The 19,187-nt window shown below is 42.1% G+C and overlaps 1 protein-coding gene, 1 long non-coding RNA gene and 1 other non-coding gene across 12 annotated transcripts in view; 1 reads left to right on the forward strand and 2 right to left on the reverse strand.

Annotated features, from left to right (window-relative positions):
* Positions 1 to 1,209: 1,209 nt before the first annotated feature.
* LOC107309519 (uncharacterized) lies at positions 1,210 to 7,164 on the reverse strand. 2 transcript variants are annotated; one of them, XR_001553215.3, is made up of 2 exons: positions 6,954 to 7,164; positions 1,210 to 3,244 (listed from the first exon to the last, which is right to left on the reverse strand). It is a non-coding gene; the product is annotated as an uncharacterized LOC107309519 (long non-coding RNA). The 2 variants fall into 2 exon arrangements; XR_014942849.1 differs by having other exon boundaries at positions 2,863 to 4,436; positions 6,954 to 7,105.
* On the reverse strand, positions 3,334 to 3,402 carry LOC116653058 (small nucleolar RNA SNORD123). Its single transcript, XR_004306466.1, has one exon. It is a non-coding gene; the product is annotated as a small nucleolar RNA SNORD123 (small nucleolar RNA).
* A 61-nt stretch (positions 7,165 to 7,225) lies between the features above and the next one.
* The window catches only part of SEMA5A (semaphorin 5A), a 318,800-nt gene continuing 306,838 nt past the window's right edge, over positions 7,226 to 19,187 (forward strand). Inside the window, exons 1-2 of one of the 9 annotated variants that reach the window (XM_085537908.1) lie at positions 7,562 to 7,698; positions 14,492 to 14,762. The gene's annotated coding sequence lies outside the window, so the exon portion shown is untranslated. Of the gene's footprint in view, positions 7,335 to 7,435; positions 7,699 to 7,860; positions 8,454 to 14,491; positions 14,763 to 19,187 lie in introns of those variants that run through there. The other 8 variants (XM_085537909.1, XM_032442465.2, XM_015854392.3 and 5 more) reach the window with 8 other exon arrangements.

The raw sequence follows: 19,187 nt of genomic DNA on the forward strand, positions 1-19,187 counted from the left end.
CGATACTACATTTGCTTCAGTGTCATGGAGAAAACGCACGGAACTTGATGCAGACATTTTTCACTAGATGAATTATGATGCTCCAACCAGAAGCTGCCAGTCACCTACAATGCCCAATGACTGTTTTCCTCTTACGCATACAGACTTCAGAACCATCATGTCTCTTTGCACTGGATATCCACATTTACTAAGTGATCATAATGAATGGCTTTGGGAAGACTGTTCTTTAGAAATAGTCCTTAACTTCAGAATTAGTTCCCGTCTTGGAGCCCAAGTTCCTGTGTCATTTCAGCATAATATATGGCCTGTTTTTGAGAAGAGTTGAGTAGTTGGCAAGCATGGAGGCCTTGGGTCGAATTGTTATTTTTTGACTCCTGTTTTTGTTGAGATAACACAAGATTTTTTCTCCACTTGTTGACAGAGTCCTATTAATAACACTCTTTCTGGTATCATAAGGAACTGATTATCAGAGTAACAATGATAGCACTAGCAATATAGCTCCTATTTATTTCTTGCTCTGCTTCTTATTATCTGTTTAATTAGACTGTCTGTCCACAGCTGACATTTTTATGCAAAATATTTCATTTATGGTCTTGTTGTGCATAGTAATTGTACTACTTCAAAAATTTCAGCCTTTAAAGTCTTTGCAAACATACATCATCTGATAAAGGATATAAGTGACCAATCGCATTTTGTTTAAATAGGTCAGTGCACACACTGTTTGCTTTCAATAAGGTTGTCCTTTAGAGACAAGAGGTACTTCAGGGTGTATAGACATTATAGCTTCAGTCTCCTTTTGGTACTATTTAAATACCAGATAATATAAATATATAAAATAATACCTTTCTGGTATTATTTAAAGCATGATGATCGACTTACACAGTTAACACTAATTTCAGTTTCCTTACTTTAACCTGATCTTTTATGAACTCCAAGTTTCATTACATAGAAAAAAGAATAAAATAAATTACAATCTCAGCGGAACTGGTGTAACTACAAAGAAACAATAGCTCTTGCTCTTTGCCAGTATGTCTGAACATCCCTTCTCCTGCCAAGCCTTTTGGAAGGAGGCTTATTTTCTGAAACTTTGAGTGTGAAGAATCAGATTCTGAGTTCTTGGAGCTGACTCTGGTAGGTGTTCTGCTCTCCAGTGCAATACCCTTCATGTTTTCAAGTGTCCAGCCAAAACTATAAATAATTACCACATAGTACATTTAATGGAGTGGTTTTTATTAACAAAAAATACAAAGAAAATCAATTAAAACATTTTAAATGTGATGTTTTTGATTTAAATAATTTCAATACTTACAACTGTTTCAGGCTATGGAGAGCAATAAGAGCAATACAGATTTAATAATTTAACTCATACCATACATCTGTTGTTAGCAGAATGCTAAGGGCAATCAATTAGTCAAACACGCTAATGTTAGGTAGCACTAGAACTATGATCAGTAGATATTAATTCTGCTGCTTTCTACTTCCTCTCATTGTTGAATATCAACCAGCTGACAAAGATGCAATGCACGCTGATTTATGCAGATTTAAATGGAAAAACAACGTGGAAGATAGCTGTGCATTTTTAAACGGACTGCCTGCAGTGAACAAGTGCACTGCATTTTGCTAGCAAAGTTTTCAAGTGCTTAGGAAACGGGATGCCTTTGTTCTGAGCACCACTTTGTGACAGAGCACAGCATAAAAGCTAAAGGTATGTCTGCAGAGAGTTCAGCTGAACACCGATTTTGCACAGTGGTGATGTTGTGTCAGGGGACCTGTGGCTTGTTCTTCCTGCTGATTATAGGTGACCTTTGGAAAACGTAAGAAATTGGTACTTGAGTACCATATGGGAGGGATTTGCAGCAGGAATCAGATGTAAACAGGGTTATTAAGAGCAGTCAATAGATGATGTGAAACTAATATCCACTGTCCCTAATTCACAGCCTGCAGCATCTGCTCTTGTAAATGACGCTTGGTAGGGAAATCTCCCTCACATTTAGTCGACCCTTAAATGTTTGACCTCAAATGCAGCCAGGCAGAGCAGCTGCTAAATCCAGAAGTGCCAGGATGCAAAAAACCAACAATCCGTAGAGCTGCCTGTTGGGCTTCCTTTCAAAATTAGAATGAAATGAGCACCTCCTTACGCTACTATTGCTCTGTACTGCCATGAACTAAGACTAATGAGACAGAAGAACAGACTTTGAGGTGGATGCTTTAGTATTTAGCAAAGTAAACTCAGAAGGCTTTTTTGTATGTGTGTTTCTCAGTGATAAATAATCATTAGCTTTAATTTATTTTCTCTTTTGTCTGCCTAACAGTATTTCTATAGAAACTTTCAAGTTGTTTGCCATTCTGTTTTAACAGTTCTAGGCTAAAAAGATCAGTTGTAAATAACACAATCTAGGCTAGTTTTTCTCAGCAGGCAACTGAGCAGAGTGTGTAGGCAACAGAGGAATTTATCACTGGGATTAGACTTCCATTGCTGCTGCCCCTTTTCACACAGTACTCCCTACTGCCTGGCACTCACTGACTGTTTCATGTGTTTTCATGGACAAAATGTGATTTAGGGCTCTTAAGGCTACATCAGCATCAGAGAAATACTGCCCAAGTACAATGTCTACACAATTGGTTAAGAACTCTTCTAAAAACTGTGATGTTTTAATTCTACAAAGGTAGGAGTTATGCCAAGTATCACCTTTACCTACACATCACCAAAAGCCTGATATCCAGATAAGCTCTATATTATGTACTTTTGGCATTTGGTAGTGATAAGGTCACATATATGTATACCTTTTATTCAAATCCCACTTGTTCTGCTGGGGGCATAGAAATGCAGGGACCTAAAATTTATAATTATGGACCAGCAAATACAGAGGAACAGTGAAGGTTTATTAAATTCATGTTCTAGCTTGATGTGAGGTGTCTTATGTCTAACAACTAGAGAAATAAGCTGAACTTATATTAGTCTGTATAAGAAAGTTTTGCAAGTCTAAAGACAGCAGAATGCATTATCATCCAAAGAAAAGATGCACTGGTATCTTTATTATGTATAAAATAAAAATTCCCAAATCTAGATTCAAATGTAATTGGACCCTTTGTAACTTCTCATAAATTCCATCCAAATTCTGACCATATAAGTATTTCCTATTATTTCTATTCCTCGGATGTTATGACTGGATTTTTCCAAGGCTTTCTTTGTTCTCACCTCTGCCTTGCTCTTCATTTTGAAGGTCACAGTTCAGAGAAGTGGCTGAAAGATAGAAAAATAAACACACAGAACATTGTTTGACTGCAAGTATTCATTGTAAAACAGTCTTCTTTTCCTAGAGAAGACATGAAGGTGAATCAGGAAATGGATGGCATTTTCAGATCACATGAGTCAGCACCCCAGAATTCATCATTTTCACCAAACACCTAACTGCTTTGAGGGACTTCAAGTTAGGCAGCCCTAATTTAATGCTCACACAACAACTTTAACTGTCTCATCTGTCTGAGACCTTAATGAAAAGAAAGAGGCAATTACCAAAATGAGTTAACATTTCTAAATGCAAACACATATCTACTTGTGCTATATAGTAGTGTTGAAAATATCACCTTAAGCATTTATAAAATTAAACCATTTTGGTTATAAAGAGCCTTAGTCATACAAATATCACAAGAAATACTACTTTACTTTTTCTTTTGATCACAAACAGTAAATAAAAACTCATCAGAAGCACATCTAGCTCTCAAAAGTCAAGCAATTTAGAGTCTCGCTGTTCCTAACTCACAAATATTGCAGATACCAGACAGTGTAACCTTTAGATGCAGCACATAATGGGAGACAATCATCTGCCAAAAAAAAAAAAAAAAGGAAGAGAGTTTGCAACTCTGACATTTATTTCCCCATGATTTAAAGTAAGTATTGCCGTGGTGCCTTTTGCTAAGACAAATAAAATTTTGCTCAGCTTTATCTTGTGCAATGCCTGCTACTAGAGAATGCACTGCTCAGTATACACAGCTGCAGCCCTCCTTGTCCTGCTTTGTAACAGCCTTGCCCTGCTGGAACCACCTGAGGGTGGCAAATTACAGTCCTCTGGGTCACCTGCTCTCCTGGGATGGAGAAACTATCCTTATTTTTCGCATGTAACACCAGCACAAGTCCCTGACATTTAAATACAGATGACTCCTGAGGATCCAGCCTTGGACGATGACCTTGTTGAACACAGGTGGGAATGGTGAAAACTTGCACCGCTCCAATGCTTTACTGAGTTTCAGTGGGAAAGAGGGAAGAAACAGTGATGGGACTCCCAGCAAGGCCATGTAAGCAAGGTGCAGTCAAGACATCAGGTTGGGTTCTTTGGAACTGGTTCAGGAAAGGGAGCTTGCTGGCATGCACTGTGCTCCTGCTGGCGTGCTCTAGAAACTTTCTGGCCATCAGGAGGGTTTCTCCTGAGCAGCAGCTGATGTGATGGAAAAAATAACAACTGGTTGTTTTCAATGGAGTGAAAAAAGCAAAATGTGACGGCAATAAAATAAAACCTTTGAACTCTGTAATCGTGAAGCAAGCTATATTTTTCACTATGAGCAAAGAGCATGGCTCAAGGTTCACTTTAAAGCTAACTTCTCCCTTTTTTTCTTCCCCTTCCTTCCTTTTAACCTAACTTAAACTTCAGGCTCACAGTACCGTATCTGATGGTGTTTTTCTAAATAATGAAAGAGAGCCATGCTATCCAAGGCACTCCTGACGGGCAGTGTGAAGACAAACCTTCCTTCACACTGCGTCTTTTCTACCTAAACAGATGGAAGTCCCCCCGCTCCCACTGCTTTCCAGCACTCCTTACATCCTGCCCCCACAGGGAGCAGCTGAACCCTGGCTTCTCACCAAGCTGGCCAAGGGCCGGAGGTGCTGTGCAGCCCTTCCTCCTCCAGCCATGGTACCTGGCTGCTTGTGTGGGCTGCCAGCCCTACATCCCAGGTCTGTTCTGCTGTGAGAAGGGATTGAGAATCAGTGGCAGCAAGGAACAGAATGGCAGCAAAACATGGGGCAAAAGAGGAGGATCCATACTGGAAGGGAGGTGGGATGGAACTGGGAAGATTTTTTTCTTCCTTAGATCAGACAACATCTGCTTCTTTGTTCTCTTTACCCTCAGCATGATGCTTCTGGACTTCATGAGGTTCTCTTCATTTATTTGGGCTGCAGTAGCACATAGAGGCTGAACATGGAGTTGGGATGCTTCTATGCAAGGTGCCTCCTCACCCTACCCCCAAAACTAGCCCTGAGCATGAGTTTGTTATAACTGTGACACATCCAGGGATGGCTTTGCCTAAAATTGCTCATCTTGCTTGCTCAGCTCATCTGATGTAACTCTGCACTTTGACATATAGTTTAATTACTGATACATTTGATGGCTTTATTTCAAATATGGGTAATTTCACGACCGGTTTCATACCGGTTTTTAGTTCTTTGCCCGTGAGTTTCTCAAAGCAAAATCAAATGAACCACTGAGATCATCACTGTTCTTTCCTGAAAATGGTTATAAAGCATGTGGCTTAACACCTCTGGATATATCAAGTATGATTTCAGTAGATTTTTTTTTTTTCTTAGAACATACTGTACTGCTAATCCACATATCATACAACAGCCATAAAAAGTCTTCCAAGAAAATTTTAAGTATGTACACATTTTTTCCCCCCATTGCTAAATTGTTAGGGCCTAAAATATTCATCACTCTGGGTGCAAAGATTCAGATACATATATTTTTCCCGTTGGCAGTGGGTTTTTTTATACAGAGTGCTCATCTTTCATTCTTAAAGTATTGATTTCTATTGGAGCAATTGAAAACCAGGTAGGTCTCCTACATCAAAAGTCTAAAGCTGTTGTCGCAGTGGATGGAGGCACAGAACAGGAGACTTTCTGATGTGCACAGACACAGCACAGCACCACATCAAACAAGTTAATGGACAATGTATACAGATCATCCTATGTCCACAGTTGCTTTGATAGTATTTTATAGATGTTAAATGGATTCTTATATTTTCTATGAAAGCATTTTCTTCAGATAGCAAAATTTCACATGTAAGTGATGCTCCATAAACACGTTACATTGGCATCTTACAGAGAAACAGTGTTACAACTAAGGCACCAGCCTTGACTCTCAGGGTTACACGAGTGCAGTGGAAAAAAAGTCTGAATCATGGAATCACAGAACTGTTTGTGTTGGAAGGGACCTCAAAGCCCCCCCAACCCCAACTCCCTGCCGTGGGCAGGGTTGCCCCCAGCAGCTCAGCTGCCCAGGGCCCCATCCAGCCTGGCCTTGAGCGCTTCCAGGGATGGGGCACCGCAGCTTCTATGGGCAGCTGTGCCAGCGCCTCACTGCTCTCTGAGTAAAGAATTCCCCGCTTTAGAACTTTTGATTTATTATTACTTTTTAATCACTATTCCCAGCAAACAATCAGTGAAAATGCTGCAAATTCCTGAGCTTCGTTTCTAATGGTAATCACAAACTTTCTTTTACATTCCTCCTTGAAGAAGTTTCTTTTGCAGGCAGCCAAAGTGACGCTCTACCCGGAGCTGGGTGCTCGGGGCCATTTGGCTCCACATTGTGTTGGCATGCAGTGAAGTTTTGATGCCGGCCGTTTTAATTAAAGCGTATTTCCATAGGATTACTCCAGCGTGGATCAGCTCCACGGTTCTGTTTGTTTTAATCAACTCTCAGAGTTTTCCTCCTTCTAGAGGGAGGTCGTGCTGCAAACAAGGCAGTGCTGTGGTTTGGAGCAGAAACATGGAAATGCTGCCGTAAAAGATGGAAAAAAAAAAAAAAAAAAAAAAGAAAGAAAAAAAGAAAGAAAGGAAGAAAGAAAGAAAAAGCTTTGATGGAACTCATTACAATCTATGGATGAACACAAACAACCTACGGCTCTAAGTCAGATGGGCCGGCACAGGTGGGCATGCAGCGGAGCGGGACGCCGGTACGTACCTGCAGGCAGCGCGGTGCCACGTCTCCCGGCCCGCTCGCTCCGCGGGACCTTTATAGCGCTTTCCGGGGGCTAAAAATAAACTTTAGGGGACGGCTCCGAGCTCGGGAGGGGGCGGCCACGGGCTCCTACAGCGATGCTCGGAGCCACGCTCTGGCTACGGGGCCGGAGCTGCGCTGCCAGCGCGGCTTCTGGGCGGTGTCGGCCATCCTCCGCCCCCCGGGCCATCCCCCACCTGCCGCGCCCGCAGCCCCGCGTGGCTGCCCCTCGCCCTCCTCCTCCTCCCTCCGTCTTGCAGCCCGCAGGGATTGGCTGCGCTTGTGCTGGGGCGGCCCGGCTGTGGTCGGGAGGAGAAGCCCCAAGGCATGTTTTTTTGAGATGTGGTAAGTAAACATTAAGAAACAAATAAATTCTTTTTAAAAAAAAGCACAACAACAAAACCAAGCATCCAAAGCTCAAACACGCACATTCGGAGCTGCTCAACCAGTTGCAACTTCCCCGCCGGCCCGAAAGGGGGAGGGACGGGCAGCTTCTCACCGACGGGGCCGGAGACTCGGGCCGCCCCAGCTCCGCCGCTCCGCCCCCGCGGCGGGGCGCGCTGCCGCGCCTCGAACTTGGTGGCAGCGAACGCTGCGGGCGGCTCGGAGCGCTGCGGCCATGGCGGAGTGAGGCGGTGGCGCCGCGCCGGGAGCGGGGCACGGCGCGGCGGCAGCGGCTCGGGGCTGACCTGCGGAGCGGAGCCTCCAGGTAACACCACCCCCCGGCCCCTCTCCCCGCGGGGCGGTACGGTGCGGGGAGCTTACTCCGAGCCTCCATCCTTTCTCGCGTCCGTCCTTTGGAGCTCGACTGTCCCGGGGGGCGGTGGGCGCCGGGGGCCGGCAGAGGGAGCTGGGAGGCGGGCGGAGCGGCGCCGCCGGGACGGCCCTTCCTTGGGTACTGCCCGCGTTCTCCTCCGAGGAGAAACGAGCGGGCATCCCTAACGCTGCCCTCGGCCAGGTGCTGCCGGCCCCGGGCACCGCTCAGCTGCCGAGAGAGCGGGGACGGAGCGCAGCGTGTTTGGGGACTGCGGGGCATCATCTTCTGCCTGCAGCTTGGTCTGAACTCCCAGCGCGCTTGTGTTGTCGCTGCTTTTAAGTGGACTGGCGCGGATTTGTGGTGTAACCCTATTTTGGCACTTTCTGAAGTGCGGAGTTCGCGTTACCGTTCTGTAATCACGCAGGAGACAGCCCGGGCAATGGTTCTTTTTGCGAGGATCTATCTGACGGCGGAATGACAGCTAGTGGGTATTACCGTGTCGTTCCAAACGCTAAGCGTGCGGCGTGAGGTTGGTGCAGCGATTGTGTGCCCAGAGTCATCCTGCGGGCTGCGGGGCTGGGGGCCCTTCCTCAAAGCCCGCTGCTGTCGGCTTGAGGGGCTCGTGTGGGTGTGTATGGTTACAGCTGAAGGAAATATCCCCAAACTGAAGAGTTACCGTAGTCGCGGTGTCCTCCCGCAGCTTTAAGGTAACTTGGAAAGCTGTGTTTTCTGAAAGCTAACAAAACAAACACTCCTAATTGGTGGTAGATATGCGTGTTGTGAGGGTTAGTGCAGAGCTAGTCCGGCCGTAAGGCTCAGTCAGACCAGGATTTTCACCGTGAAAACGCGGTTTTAACTGCAGCCCTTTCAGCATCCTCGGGCTGGCACTGGAACGAAGGCTCTGGCTGGGTTAGCAAAGTTTGACTAACGAAGAAGTGTCGAAAGTGATGATGCCGCGTCTCTTCGCGGAGAGCGCGATGGGCACTTAATCCAAGTGCATTGCTAAGATAGGGCCTTTCAAACGTTCTGGTGAGAGATCTGGGAGACTCGTTGGTAAGTGTGCTGTGCTCCCACCTCTTCCTCTCCTGAGATCCTTCAAGGATCTCAGCACCGCCGAGTTGCTCTCGTTTTCCCCGTGTTAAGAGCTGCGGGAGGTCCTGCTGCGAGCTGAGGCTCCAGAGGGCGGCAGTTCCTACAAAACAAAACGCTGCTCTCGGCTAAGCGATGTAAATGAAGTTACGCTGCTCCTTCCTTGAGATGTTGTAACCGGGCTTTGTTTTGACTGAGATTGCTGAAGGTGCAATTATATCAGCAGTGTCTTATTGCTTTTAATCTTTAACCGGTGCTGTTTTCTTTAAATACTTCCAGGTAGTAGGAGTGCTTGTACGCTCAGTAATGATCCATAAACCTTGCTTATTGAGAGGGTTGTTGTGCTGATTTCCTGCTGGGCAGGCACACAACAGGGGGGTTCCTAACGCATTGCTGCTGCTTGCAGGACTTTTTTCTTTTCCTTCTCTTCCCCCTCCCCAGCATCTTAGGGAAACCACGTGCATTTGAACTTGTGTTGGTGTACTTTCATACACATGCAGAGTTACTCCTGACCAAAGTTCATTACTTTCCAGCGATTAGACCCCATATTACACACTATGAATTGCAGATAGTAAATGTGAGCCTCCTGCCAACCTCAGCTGCAGTGGCAGAGCTGCGTGAAGGGCCCCAAGTCTCTGGGAAATGTGGGAATGGAGCCTTTCCTGCACCCCCAGGGTCGCAGTGCTGAACGCAGTGGCACTGAGGCCAGATAATGGTGCAGTCATTGCTCAGAGGTGTGCTGTCAGTCACTGGTCGGGGTGTGTGTGATCCATCCCACTTAGCACAGAATGGTATCCCATCGAGTGTTATGCGGTGATGGCAAATTCTGACTAGCAGTTTGGCATCTGATTTATGAAACTTCACCTCAATGTTTGGCGATATCCTGAAGTTGGTAGAGCTGTTGTTGCTGTCTCAAAAGAACGAGCTTTCTTGAATCAAACCATTTGCAGGCTGACCCTTTGGTGACACAGAGCCTTTGTCCCTTGCAGGAGTTGGGCTCGAGTTGGCATGGGGCTGCAGCTGTGATGTGCTGCTGCCAGGTGGCAGCCTGCTCTCTGCAGCAATCCCTGCAGCCTGCCAGTCCCGCTGCTCTGGTTAGGGTAGGTGCAGCAAACCATTTCCAAGAAAGACTGGGATTCTGGTTTAGATCTCATTGTAACTATGTCCAGTTATTGCTTTAAGATCTTTGTTGCGCTGCACTGAGGCACAGCACACTTGCCTGGCATTTATCTGGACTGTGGCTAACGTAAACCAAGTTCATAACTGCAAAACTGCAGCCTAATTAATGTCTTGCTTTGGTTTTACTAGAAACCTATGTTCCAAAATACAACATATTTAAATCCGTTAATGTTTAGTGGATTTATTAATCTATTTAGTCTGGTGTTTATGCTTTCTCTGAGATACTTTGATGCAATCCACTTCTCTGCTGTATAAATAAACTCTTTATCTCCACACTCAGTGTTTTTGTATAAATACATGAATAAAACAAATCTCTAATTGGGAGGCATTTGGAAAGGAAAATGTATACCAGTGTGTATCAGGAAGTCAGGTAACTTCAGAATGGAGCTGATGCTCATCAGAGGTAGCAGTAGAGTGCTAGAATCAGTCTGAAATCTGTCCGGAGGTTTTTGCTGTGAAATTATTTGGTTTAAATCTACTCTTTAAAATATCTTTTCTGAAGTTGTCTTCATCAACAATTTCAGTGATTTCTTTCAGGAAAAGCTCAAGTTCTGAGTAACACATCAGCTGTGTTGTCACCCCAAACTCATCTCTGGTTAGCTCATCAGTGTTATTAAACTCCTATTGATGTATTTTTCTTTCTTTCTCTGTTTTTGAGATCAAGGTCCCTCTCTGAGCTCCAGCATACCTTTGAGTTGTTGGATTTTTCGTTGCTGAAAGAGCAGGTTAGTGCTTTCATGTCTGAGGTTCCTACTAACCCCAGTTATGTCATGGAAATTACCGTTCCATTTGAGGATGTTGACTGAGGAGCTGTGAATCTCTGACATATAATTTGTCAATTTCAAGTGCCTAACTTGATAAACAACAACGTGCAGCCAACTAACAGTATTTGGTTTAGGAGAAGCTTACAGAAGCAATGACTTAGGGAATGCTGAAACACTGCTGAGATGTTGTCTTAGGCTTCACAAAATACGCATGATGAATGAGTTGGAGTGTGTGTAATGCCTGCAGGATTGCTCTAAATACTGCAAGTTGTGGAGTTTTCACACTTTCCTTACCTCGCCTCTTCTCTGCATGTGAAAACTTCTGCCTTCCTCTTCTCAATTACTACTCTAGGCAGACAATCAGAACACTACTGAAATATACTTTCAGATTAGAATTAGCTTTAACTGCAAATCAAGAATGCTTAGGAGATTTAACAGTAAAATGTATATAATGAGAGAGGAAGTACGAGTGTTTTAGAGTTAACTTTGATGCTGAGGTAGCAAAGGATGATGTGGTATCTCTTGGTATCTCCTTTACCTGTTTCTGACACTGAAAATCCATCTCCTGATTCTTGCTTGCTAAAATCTTAATACATTTTAATCTTCATCTTCTAAAAAAAGCTTCTCCTTGTGACTTGAAAATCGTTGGCTTCTGAGAGAGTTACAGTTTGTTAACATCCTTTGCAATTCTGGGTCTTTATGCCTCTCAGTTGTCTTCCAGGTCCTTCTGGTTGTGCCAGTGTAACTCCTTATGTGGAGATATACTGTGAGCAATAATAGGGAAACTATCCTCTTAAAAAAAGTTTGTTTTGTTTTGTTTTGTTTTTTTCTCCTCTTTGAGCATGACTAGGGGTGTGGAATGAGTATTGCTGCTATAGAAGGAAGAAGAGGAGGACTGTGTGTTTGGATAAAAATTCTGGTTACTTTCTCAAATAACGATGACATTTAGGACTGGTAAGAATTCTGGGGGATTTTGCCACAGTGGTTTTAAGCCAGTTGAGAAAGTTTTGCCTTATGTTAGTTTTCTAGGATGCTACAGGCTCTCTTGTGAGGACTGCAAATGGACTGAGACCTAGATGTATACCAGTCTTCAGGAGCATAAACTCATCTTCTGAGGACTGAAGTACCTGAGAGGCATTGCCTCATTACAGTGCCCTTGAGTGTGTTGGTAAGAGGAAAATTCAGGGTAATCATCTGTTGAAAACTGGAGCTCAGTCTTCCACAGCTTGTCTGTCAGACCTTACTCTGTTGAAAAATGATAATAGATTCTGGTTACAGGCTGCTGGAATTGGTAACATAAAATGACATAACTGTTCTGAAAACCTGCTTTGATTTTCCAAAGGCATGAGGTCATGCATTCAGATAGAGGGATGTGTGATTGGCCTGGAAGTTGGTGTTTATGAAGAGAAAAGCTTCTTTTGATGGATGTGAGTATGAGTCCCAAAATGGTGTTAATGTGAGCTCTAGAGATTTATCATGAAGATTGGTCAGGGTCTACAGACACCTGAACTGTACAGCTGCAGCATTTTCTAAATTTCCTTTGTCTGCTTTCTGGATGGCGTAGGCTCTGATTCCCTACTTGAAGAATTAGGTAAGGCTTTAATGAACCCAAAGCACTGCAGCCTGAGCATCATCTTTTATCTGGTGTTTGTGAGAAAAGGAAAAAAAAAAAAAGGCAGCTAGCAACAATAGCAAAAAGGGAGAACTGGGCTCTGAGTCTGAATCACTGTTCTTTTTGCAGTGTGTTTCTGTTGTTTTAAATTAAATTAATGGTCTGGGCAGAGGAACTTATTTTCCTCCTTCAGAATCCTTTCTTACAAGTGAGTTTGCTACTGGCTTTTATAATGAAGTTCCATTTCTTGTCTCTTATCTATAACTGGAAGTGAAAATTATTTTGGAAATGTATTTAAACTGAAGGCCAAAGAGATCAGTATCAGGGCTTGAAGAAATATAATCTTGAACTACAGGTAAACAGTTAATTCTGATATTTGTCTCGAGTCTTTATATTTATCTCTCAAACCTGAAGTCATAAAATGCTCTTAAAATAACTTGAGCAAATGCATTATTTTCCTTTGAGAATCCGTGTGAATGTATTCTCCGCAATGGATTGCCTGCCTCCCAGGAAAACATTTGTCTTTTTATAGAGTGGCTGTTGACAGAGCTTCTTCTTTGACTCCAGTTCTAGAGAAGTGGTGTTGTAATTTTTTTATTTTTCACCAGAAGATTATTATTTTTTTATAAATATATTTCTAGTTTTTATCTATTTTTTAAATTATTTTAAAGACTTCTTGCTTGTTGCAGGTATTTGTTACTAATACTTGAATCACACAGTATCACAGTCTTGTGCGGGTTGGAAGGGACCTTAGAGATCATCGAGTCCAACCCCTGGGATTCGAGCCCCTGTGTAGCAGAGCGGCACTTCTACCACTTGCACCACAGGGGAGATTCAAACCCGGGCCCTCTGGTGTTGCAAGCGGCATTCCTACCACTGCACCACTGGGGCACACACTGCGCCACCAGGGCACACAAGGAAATACAACAATGCCATAACTTCAGATGTAGAGAACTTTCTTTGCAAGGAACAATTCATGAGGTTAACTTACTGTATTGATGTATTGTGTGTTATTTGTAGAAATCAGACTTGGTTCATGATCACATGTACTTATTGATTTTTTTGTTTTGTAGATTCAGATTGATTTATACTAGGTGTGGTATGTGAGGGTGGTGAGACACTGGAACTGGTTGCCCATTGAGGTTGTGGATGCCTCCTCCTTGTAAGCCTTCAAGGCCAGGCTGGATGGGGCTTTGAGCAGTCTGGACTAGAGGGAGGTGTACCTGCCTATAGTGGGGAGTTTGAACTAGAATATCTTAAAGGTCCCTTCCAACCCAAACCATTCTATGATTCTATATAGAGATTCCTGTTTTTAACAGTGGACTTGTTTGCTTTTTGAAGTGTTTTTTTCTTCCCTTGCTTGCTTCCTGCATTGTGGGAGGTGTTGCACTGTGGCACGTTTCAGTCCTATGTTTCTGTCTTGTTATATGATGACTAAAACTTTCTAAGCCTTATAAGAAATTATGGATAATGTGTTGAATTTTCTTGCTTCTGCATAAGAAAAAAGTGTTTTCCTTAAATTGATCTTCATGTGAAAAACAGTGTTTTTGTGAGTTTCATGTCTATAGATAGCTGGTAAGGGAGATGAGCAGTCTTTGGGAAAATCATTTGTCTGTTCCTGAACATTATTCATGTTGTCTGTTACGTACTTTTAATTCCACTCTGTGTCCCAAAATATTAAGTGGAAAAAAAATCCTTTGAGTTTGCTATAGCAGATAGGTTGATCTCCATCCTTGTTTTACTAACCTTACAAGTTTTATGTGTATGTGTACTGAAATGTTTGCGATAACCTTACTTCTGTGACTGAGTCATAAGGATTTGAGTTAACAAGATTTAGTGTTATATTGTTCAAGTTTACTTGTCATACTGTGTCTGAAAAGGATTTGTGAGTACTCTTGTAGGCAGCTATGGTGAAGAAGTGATGAGCAGAGCAGGCTGATAATCTCTTCAGCCTTGGCGTGGTAACTGGTGTGTGAGTAAGCTATTTAGCATCATGTGAAATGCTGTTTCCTGTAGCTTCTTTCTGCAGTGGTAGTTCCCAAGACATATCTTTTAGACATGATTTAAGTTGATTATTGTTTTTCTTTTTTCTTGGTCCCAGGAGCACTTAACCAGAAAAAGCATCAACTTGTCTTTAGTAGCTTTTCTGGAGCTGGGCCTGGCTTTTCAAAGATGAGTGGAGATGTCTCATTCCCACCCTAGTATGACTACAGAGTCTCCCTTTGTTCAAGATAATCTGCACTTGTGTGGAGAGGCCACTTCCAGTGAGCTCAAGGGCACTTCAGGACACCAAGTGAGTGAGGCATGGGAAATGCTTTGTGCAGAACCTCTGAAGCACAAGGTTTCTGGTGTCTTATGCAGTGTGCTGTGAGGTAAGATGGAGATGCTAACTCACTACCTTCCTCTCTCGTTTTTGTTGACGAGAAGCTGCCTGTGTCCTTCAGGTGGCGTGTTTGGTTCTGTCAAGATTCTGACACATCCAAGGATGATTACGTATAGTGCATCCATATAGCAGAGTTAGAGTGTTGCTGGTACCTTAGGTATGTGTGAAAATGTATTTTAATAAGCCAGCAGTGAGATAGGCAAAACTCATCCGAGTAATACCTTCTGTGGGGGAATTGTTGGATGAGGCCCGGTGACCATAATTATTTTAGTTAGATGACTGTGGATTGTAATAGTGCTGCCTCCTGGCAGTAAAACCTATGTGTAGTTTATAAATATTATGTTAATTATAAATCTGTGATGTTCGTAGTTTCTTAAATGTTTGCAAACAGTGTTTGTAGATACTTCCTAGCTTACTATATACATGATCAAAATTAACCTTACTTTCTGCTTCCCATATATATGGCGTACATTTATATGTATGTGGATACATGTCTCTGTTTACGTACAGGTGTGTGCATACATATCCCTCCCAAATGTTTATGGATTATTCCAGTTTGTCACACAGTGTCTTGGTTAGAACATGCACTCCCATTTCTTCTGGAGTCAAAAGTCAGTTGTATCATCCCAGATAAAAACCAAGGCGGAAGGATGGACGAGAATCTGTGGGGAAGAGCTGGTCAGCTTCAGTCCACTGGCTGTGCCAAAAGACAAAGTGAATTGAAGTAGAGATCAGAACACTGCTGTGCTAGTTGATAGTTTTAATCTGAGCTCTGAAGAGTTCATGTCTTTGAAGAGCAAAGAAATGTTGGCATCAAATATTGATTGTGTGTACTATCTAAAATTCATAAATTTCTTTCATCTGGCAAGCTGGATTGCAGGGAGGAATGGAGTACCCTTAGCTTGACAATAGGGTAGAAATGAATAAAAGAAATGTAATTTAAATTAATACTTCACAATGGCCATAGTGAAATCTTTTAAAGACAGAGACCATGATGTGATTTCTGTTGAGTTCGCAAGAGGTAATTGAAACAGTAGGATTCTGCTAAATTATTAAGCTGTATTAATGTAGACAGACCACAAACGTGGCCAAACTAATCGGACTGCAGTAATAGGAATGTACTTAAAAGTTTGAGGTTGTAATGTACTTTTCTTTTTTCCTCTTGAAAGCTGGTGAACACTTTTTAGAGTGTGAGTAATTTCCTGCAGTTTTCCTGTGATGTGATGGTGTATGTTGCCATGTGTTCTTGCTGTAGGATGTGATGAAGTCCATCTAATTGTGTGAGATTTAAGTACAGTTATGTTTTACCTCCTAAATCCTTTATGTTATTTCTATTCCTGTTCTCTCAGAAGTAGTACTTAGAAATATGATTAGTAGATCCCAACATGTTATTTGAGATAATCTACAGCACTGTGTTGCTTTTATGGGCTTCTCAGAGGTGACAAGGTTGCATGATGCTAATGAAGGGAGTGGAATCTTGAAACTTGACAAGGACAGTCATTCATGATCCAAATAAAATTGGAAATACATGCCCTACAGGGTTTGTTATCCAACTTTTACTATATATTATATATTTAGCAGCATTAATAAAATGAGCTTCAATACTTTGTAAATTTCCTTTTTGCTTTCTGTATGTCTTAAGGCAAAGCAAACAAAAAGAAATCTGAATATCCTTTGCTTTGCTTAATATTTTAGCTTATTCTGCTAGTTCTGTGTGTGTGGGACAGTGCCTGAGGTAAGGGATGCCAGAGAACTTCTGCATTCTGCTAATAGGAAATTTGTGTGCAAATTTATTAATAAATAAATGATTCTCTACATGCTCAGGTGATTCTTTTTTGCATAGAAATAAAAAGGTCTGAATGGCTCTGTCATTCAAAAATCTGTCATTTACAGATCTCTCTCTGACTAATCCATCAAGGATGGGAGCCTGCTGTGAGTTTTGCATTTAGGTGGAGTTACTTTTTCCTGTTTTCTCTCTACAGTAAGTCAGCAAAGATGGTTTCTGAGCAGGTAAAATTGGTTCTGAGCAACACTCAGCAATCAGGAGGTGTGCCAAGCAGTGTGTTACCTCTGTCACATACAAGCCACGTTAGGCCAATTTTCTAGCATTCCCATTGGCCATATTGACTGTTTTGTGGCTGCTGGTCTCCAGACAGGCAAGAGTGCTTGGGCTGACAGAAGCCTGTCTGCACCTGTATCTGCTTTTGTGTCCTGAAGCTCAGTGCAAAGAAGAGCAGCTGCTGATGGGTGGGTGTTTTTTGTATTGTTTTCATTTTTAATGACTCTTTCAGTGAGTAAAGATAAGGAGGCGTAGGAATGAGGTAAGAGGGGAGGAACAGCTGGTAGAAATAAGAGGTGAGAGAGGATGTGTTGGGCGTGAATGGAAAACTTCAGAGGAAACCAGAGCTTTCTGTTGTAGGAGAGCAATGTGGTTGAAGCTAGTAGACTGGTTTTCAGGCAAAACCTGGAACCCTTTCTTCTTTCTGTTGCTATACACTTGTACCCTGCACCTACTACCTCACAGAGTTGCTCTGGGTACTTTCAGCTCACCCTGGCTCCTCACAAGCTCTGACTCCTTTTCAGTTACGTCATGAAACTGGATTGTATCTAACTGTGTTTGCATCTACCGTACCTCTTAAGTACTTAAAAGCATACAATTAGGTAATGGAAGGCTTAACATGGAGTTTCTTAGGAATAACTACATTAAAGTCAATGGCAGTGTTGATGCAAATAATTGGCTGGCAGTAGGAGTTGCTACATCATCTGAATTACAGAAACTGAATCTCAAAAAACCAGGTCAGGACAATTGGAATAATATTGCCAGCTGTGAGTGCGGACACTGTTTTTGTTTGCATGTTGAAGGTCTTTGCATCAACAGGTCCTCCAGCTGCTCTCCAGGCATGAAACAAGCTTCCCATGCAGCTTATTTGTTACTTGCTTTGTGTTCTGTGAATGACTGCAGTAGGAGCCACAAGGATCAGCTGAGGCTATGGATGTATTATGAAGATATACAAATGGATTTTTAAAACCTATACAGTGCACTCTTAGTACATTTTTTGTTTTATGGGATGGCTTTGATCACCCATTTCGGGTTCCAGAAGTCAGTGTGAAATGCCAATAACCTTGTTTTAACTCTTGGAGAGAGATCTTTGGTTCTTTGTAGCTCCCTTGTAACCCAGAGCTAGACTCTCTGCATTCTATTCTAAAAATTAAAGCAATTTCTTTTACTAAAAGCAATTGAAAATTATCTGAGGACTTAGGATCTGAAGACCTATGAAGCCTTACGATTCAATTTTGTATGGGAGCATAGTTTAAATAGGCTGGGATAGCACTGTGAATTTCTTCTCAAGTTCCATTAATTACAGTAAATATAGAACACAAAATATTTTTTTAAATTATCCATAATATAAAGCATACTTGAGATAATAATAAGAATAGCAATATAGCTTTTTTTATTCTGCTTTTAGCTCACCCATACCTATCTTTTCTCCTGTGTCTTTAAATATCTTTTTGAAAATCTTTCAAAGGTAGATTTATTAATGTATCACAGTGCAGATGTCTCTAGCTGTGAAGAATAAGTCACATTGAGTTGTAGTGTTGTGTCAAAAATATCATTAAGAGGCTGAGAACAAGGGGAGCAATTAATGAACAGTCTTCATCGTGAACAAATGTCAGAGACTCCTCCAGGGCTAAGCTGCTCTATGCCATATTCATTAATTGCTCTTCTGAACAAAGTTGGTGTTGACTGATTTTAATTAAGCATACCTGAGAAAACCCGTAGAAACAGATCGGAGGTATTAGAATGGAAAAATCGGTCTTTAATTTAATAAATAAATACTTTTTTCTTCTCATGGGTTTTTATGCTTCACACAACTGTTTCTGGCTGACATTTCCTCCTAACTATTGGGATTGTCTTCATTGGAGATTTTGGCAGAGGATGTCTTATTGTCTCCATTACGGATGCATGCCAAGTACCGTGCTCTCATTTAAATCTCTGTGATTAAAAATGTGCAGAAATCCATCATAACAGGAGAGAACTCTCTGCTCAGTCCCAGTCTACCTGTTGAAAAGTGGTAAGTAAGGGAAGAAATATCTGTGAGCAGAAGTGTAGAAATCTTGAATCCTCATTGCTAAAGCTTGTCCCAAACTTGCTGCCCTGATAGGTTGGTCAGAATTGTCTCCTTGGGAAAGCAAGACAGCAGCTCTGCAGTATAAACACTTATGGAAAACTGTTTAAAACTGTTTTGTCAATTTTACTCAGAGACTTTTAGGTCTAAATTGAAACTTGATTAATGGAAATTCCTAACATCCATGTTTTTATGTGGAATGTAGTGATGCAATTATCACTGTGGTTTTTTTTGTTCGTTGAACTAAAAGTAGCAGTAATACATGTTAAGTACTATTTTGTTGTGGT

This window comes from Coturnix japonica, chromosome 2, assembly GCF_054131305.1.
Source record: "Coturnix japonica strain WE chromosome 2, WE-NBRP24, whole genome shotgun sequence".
Classification (NCBI taxonomy): domain Eukaryota; kingdom Metazoa; phylum Chordata; class Aves; order Galliformes; family Phasianidae; genus Coturnix; species Coturnix japonica.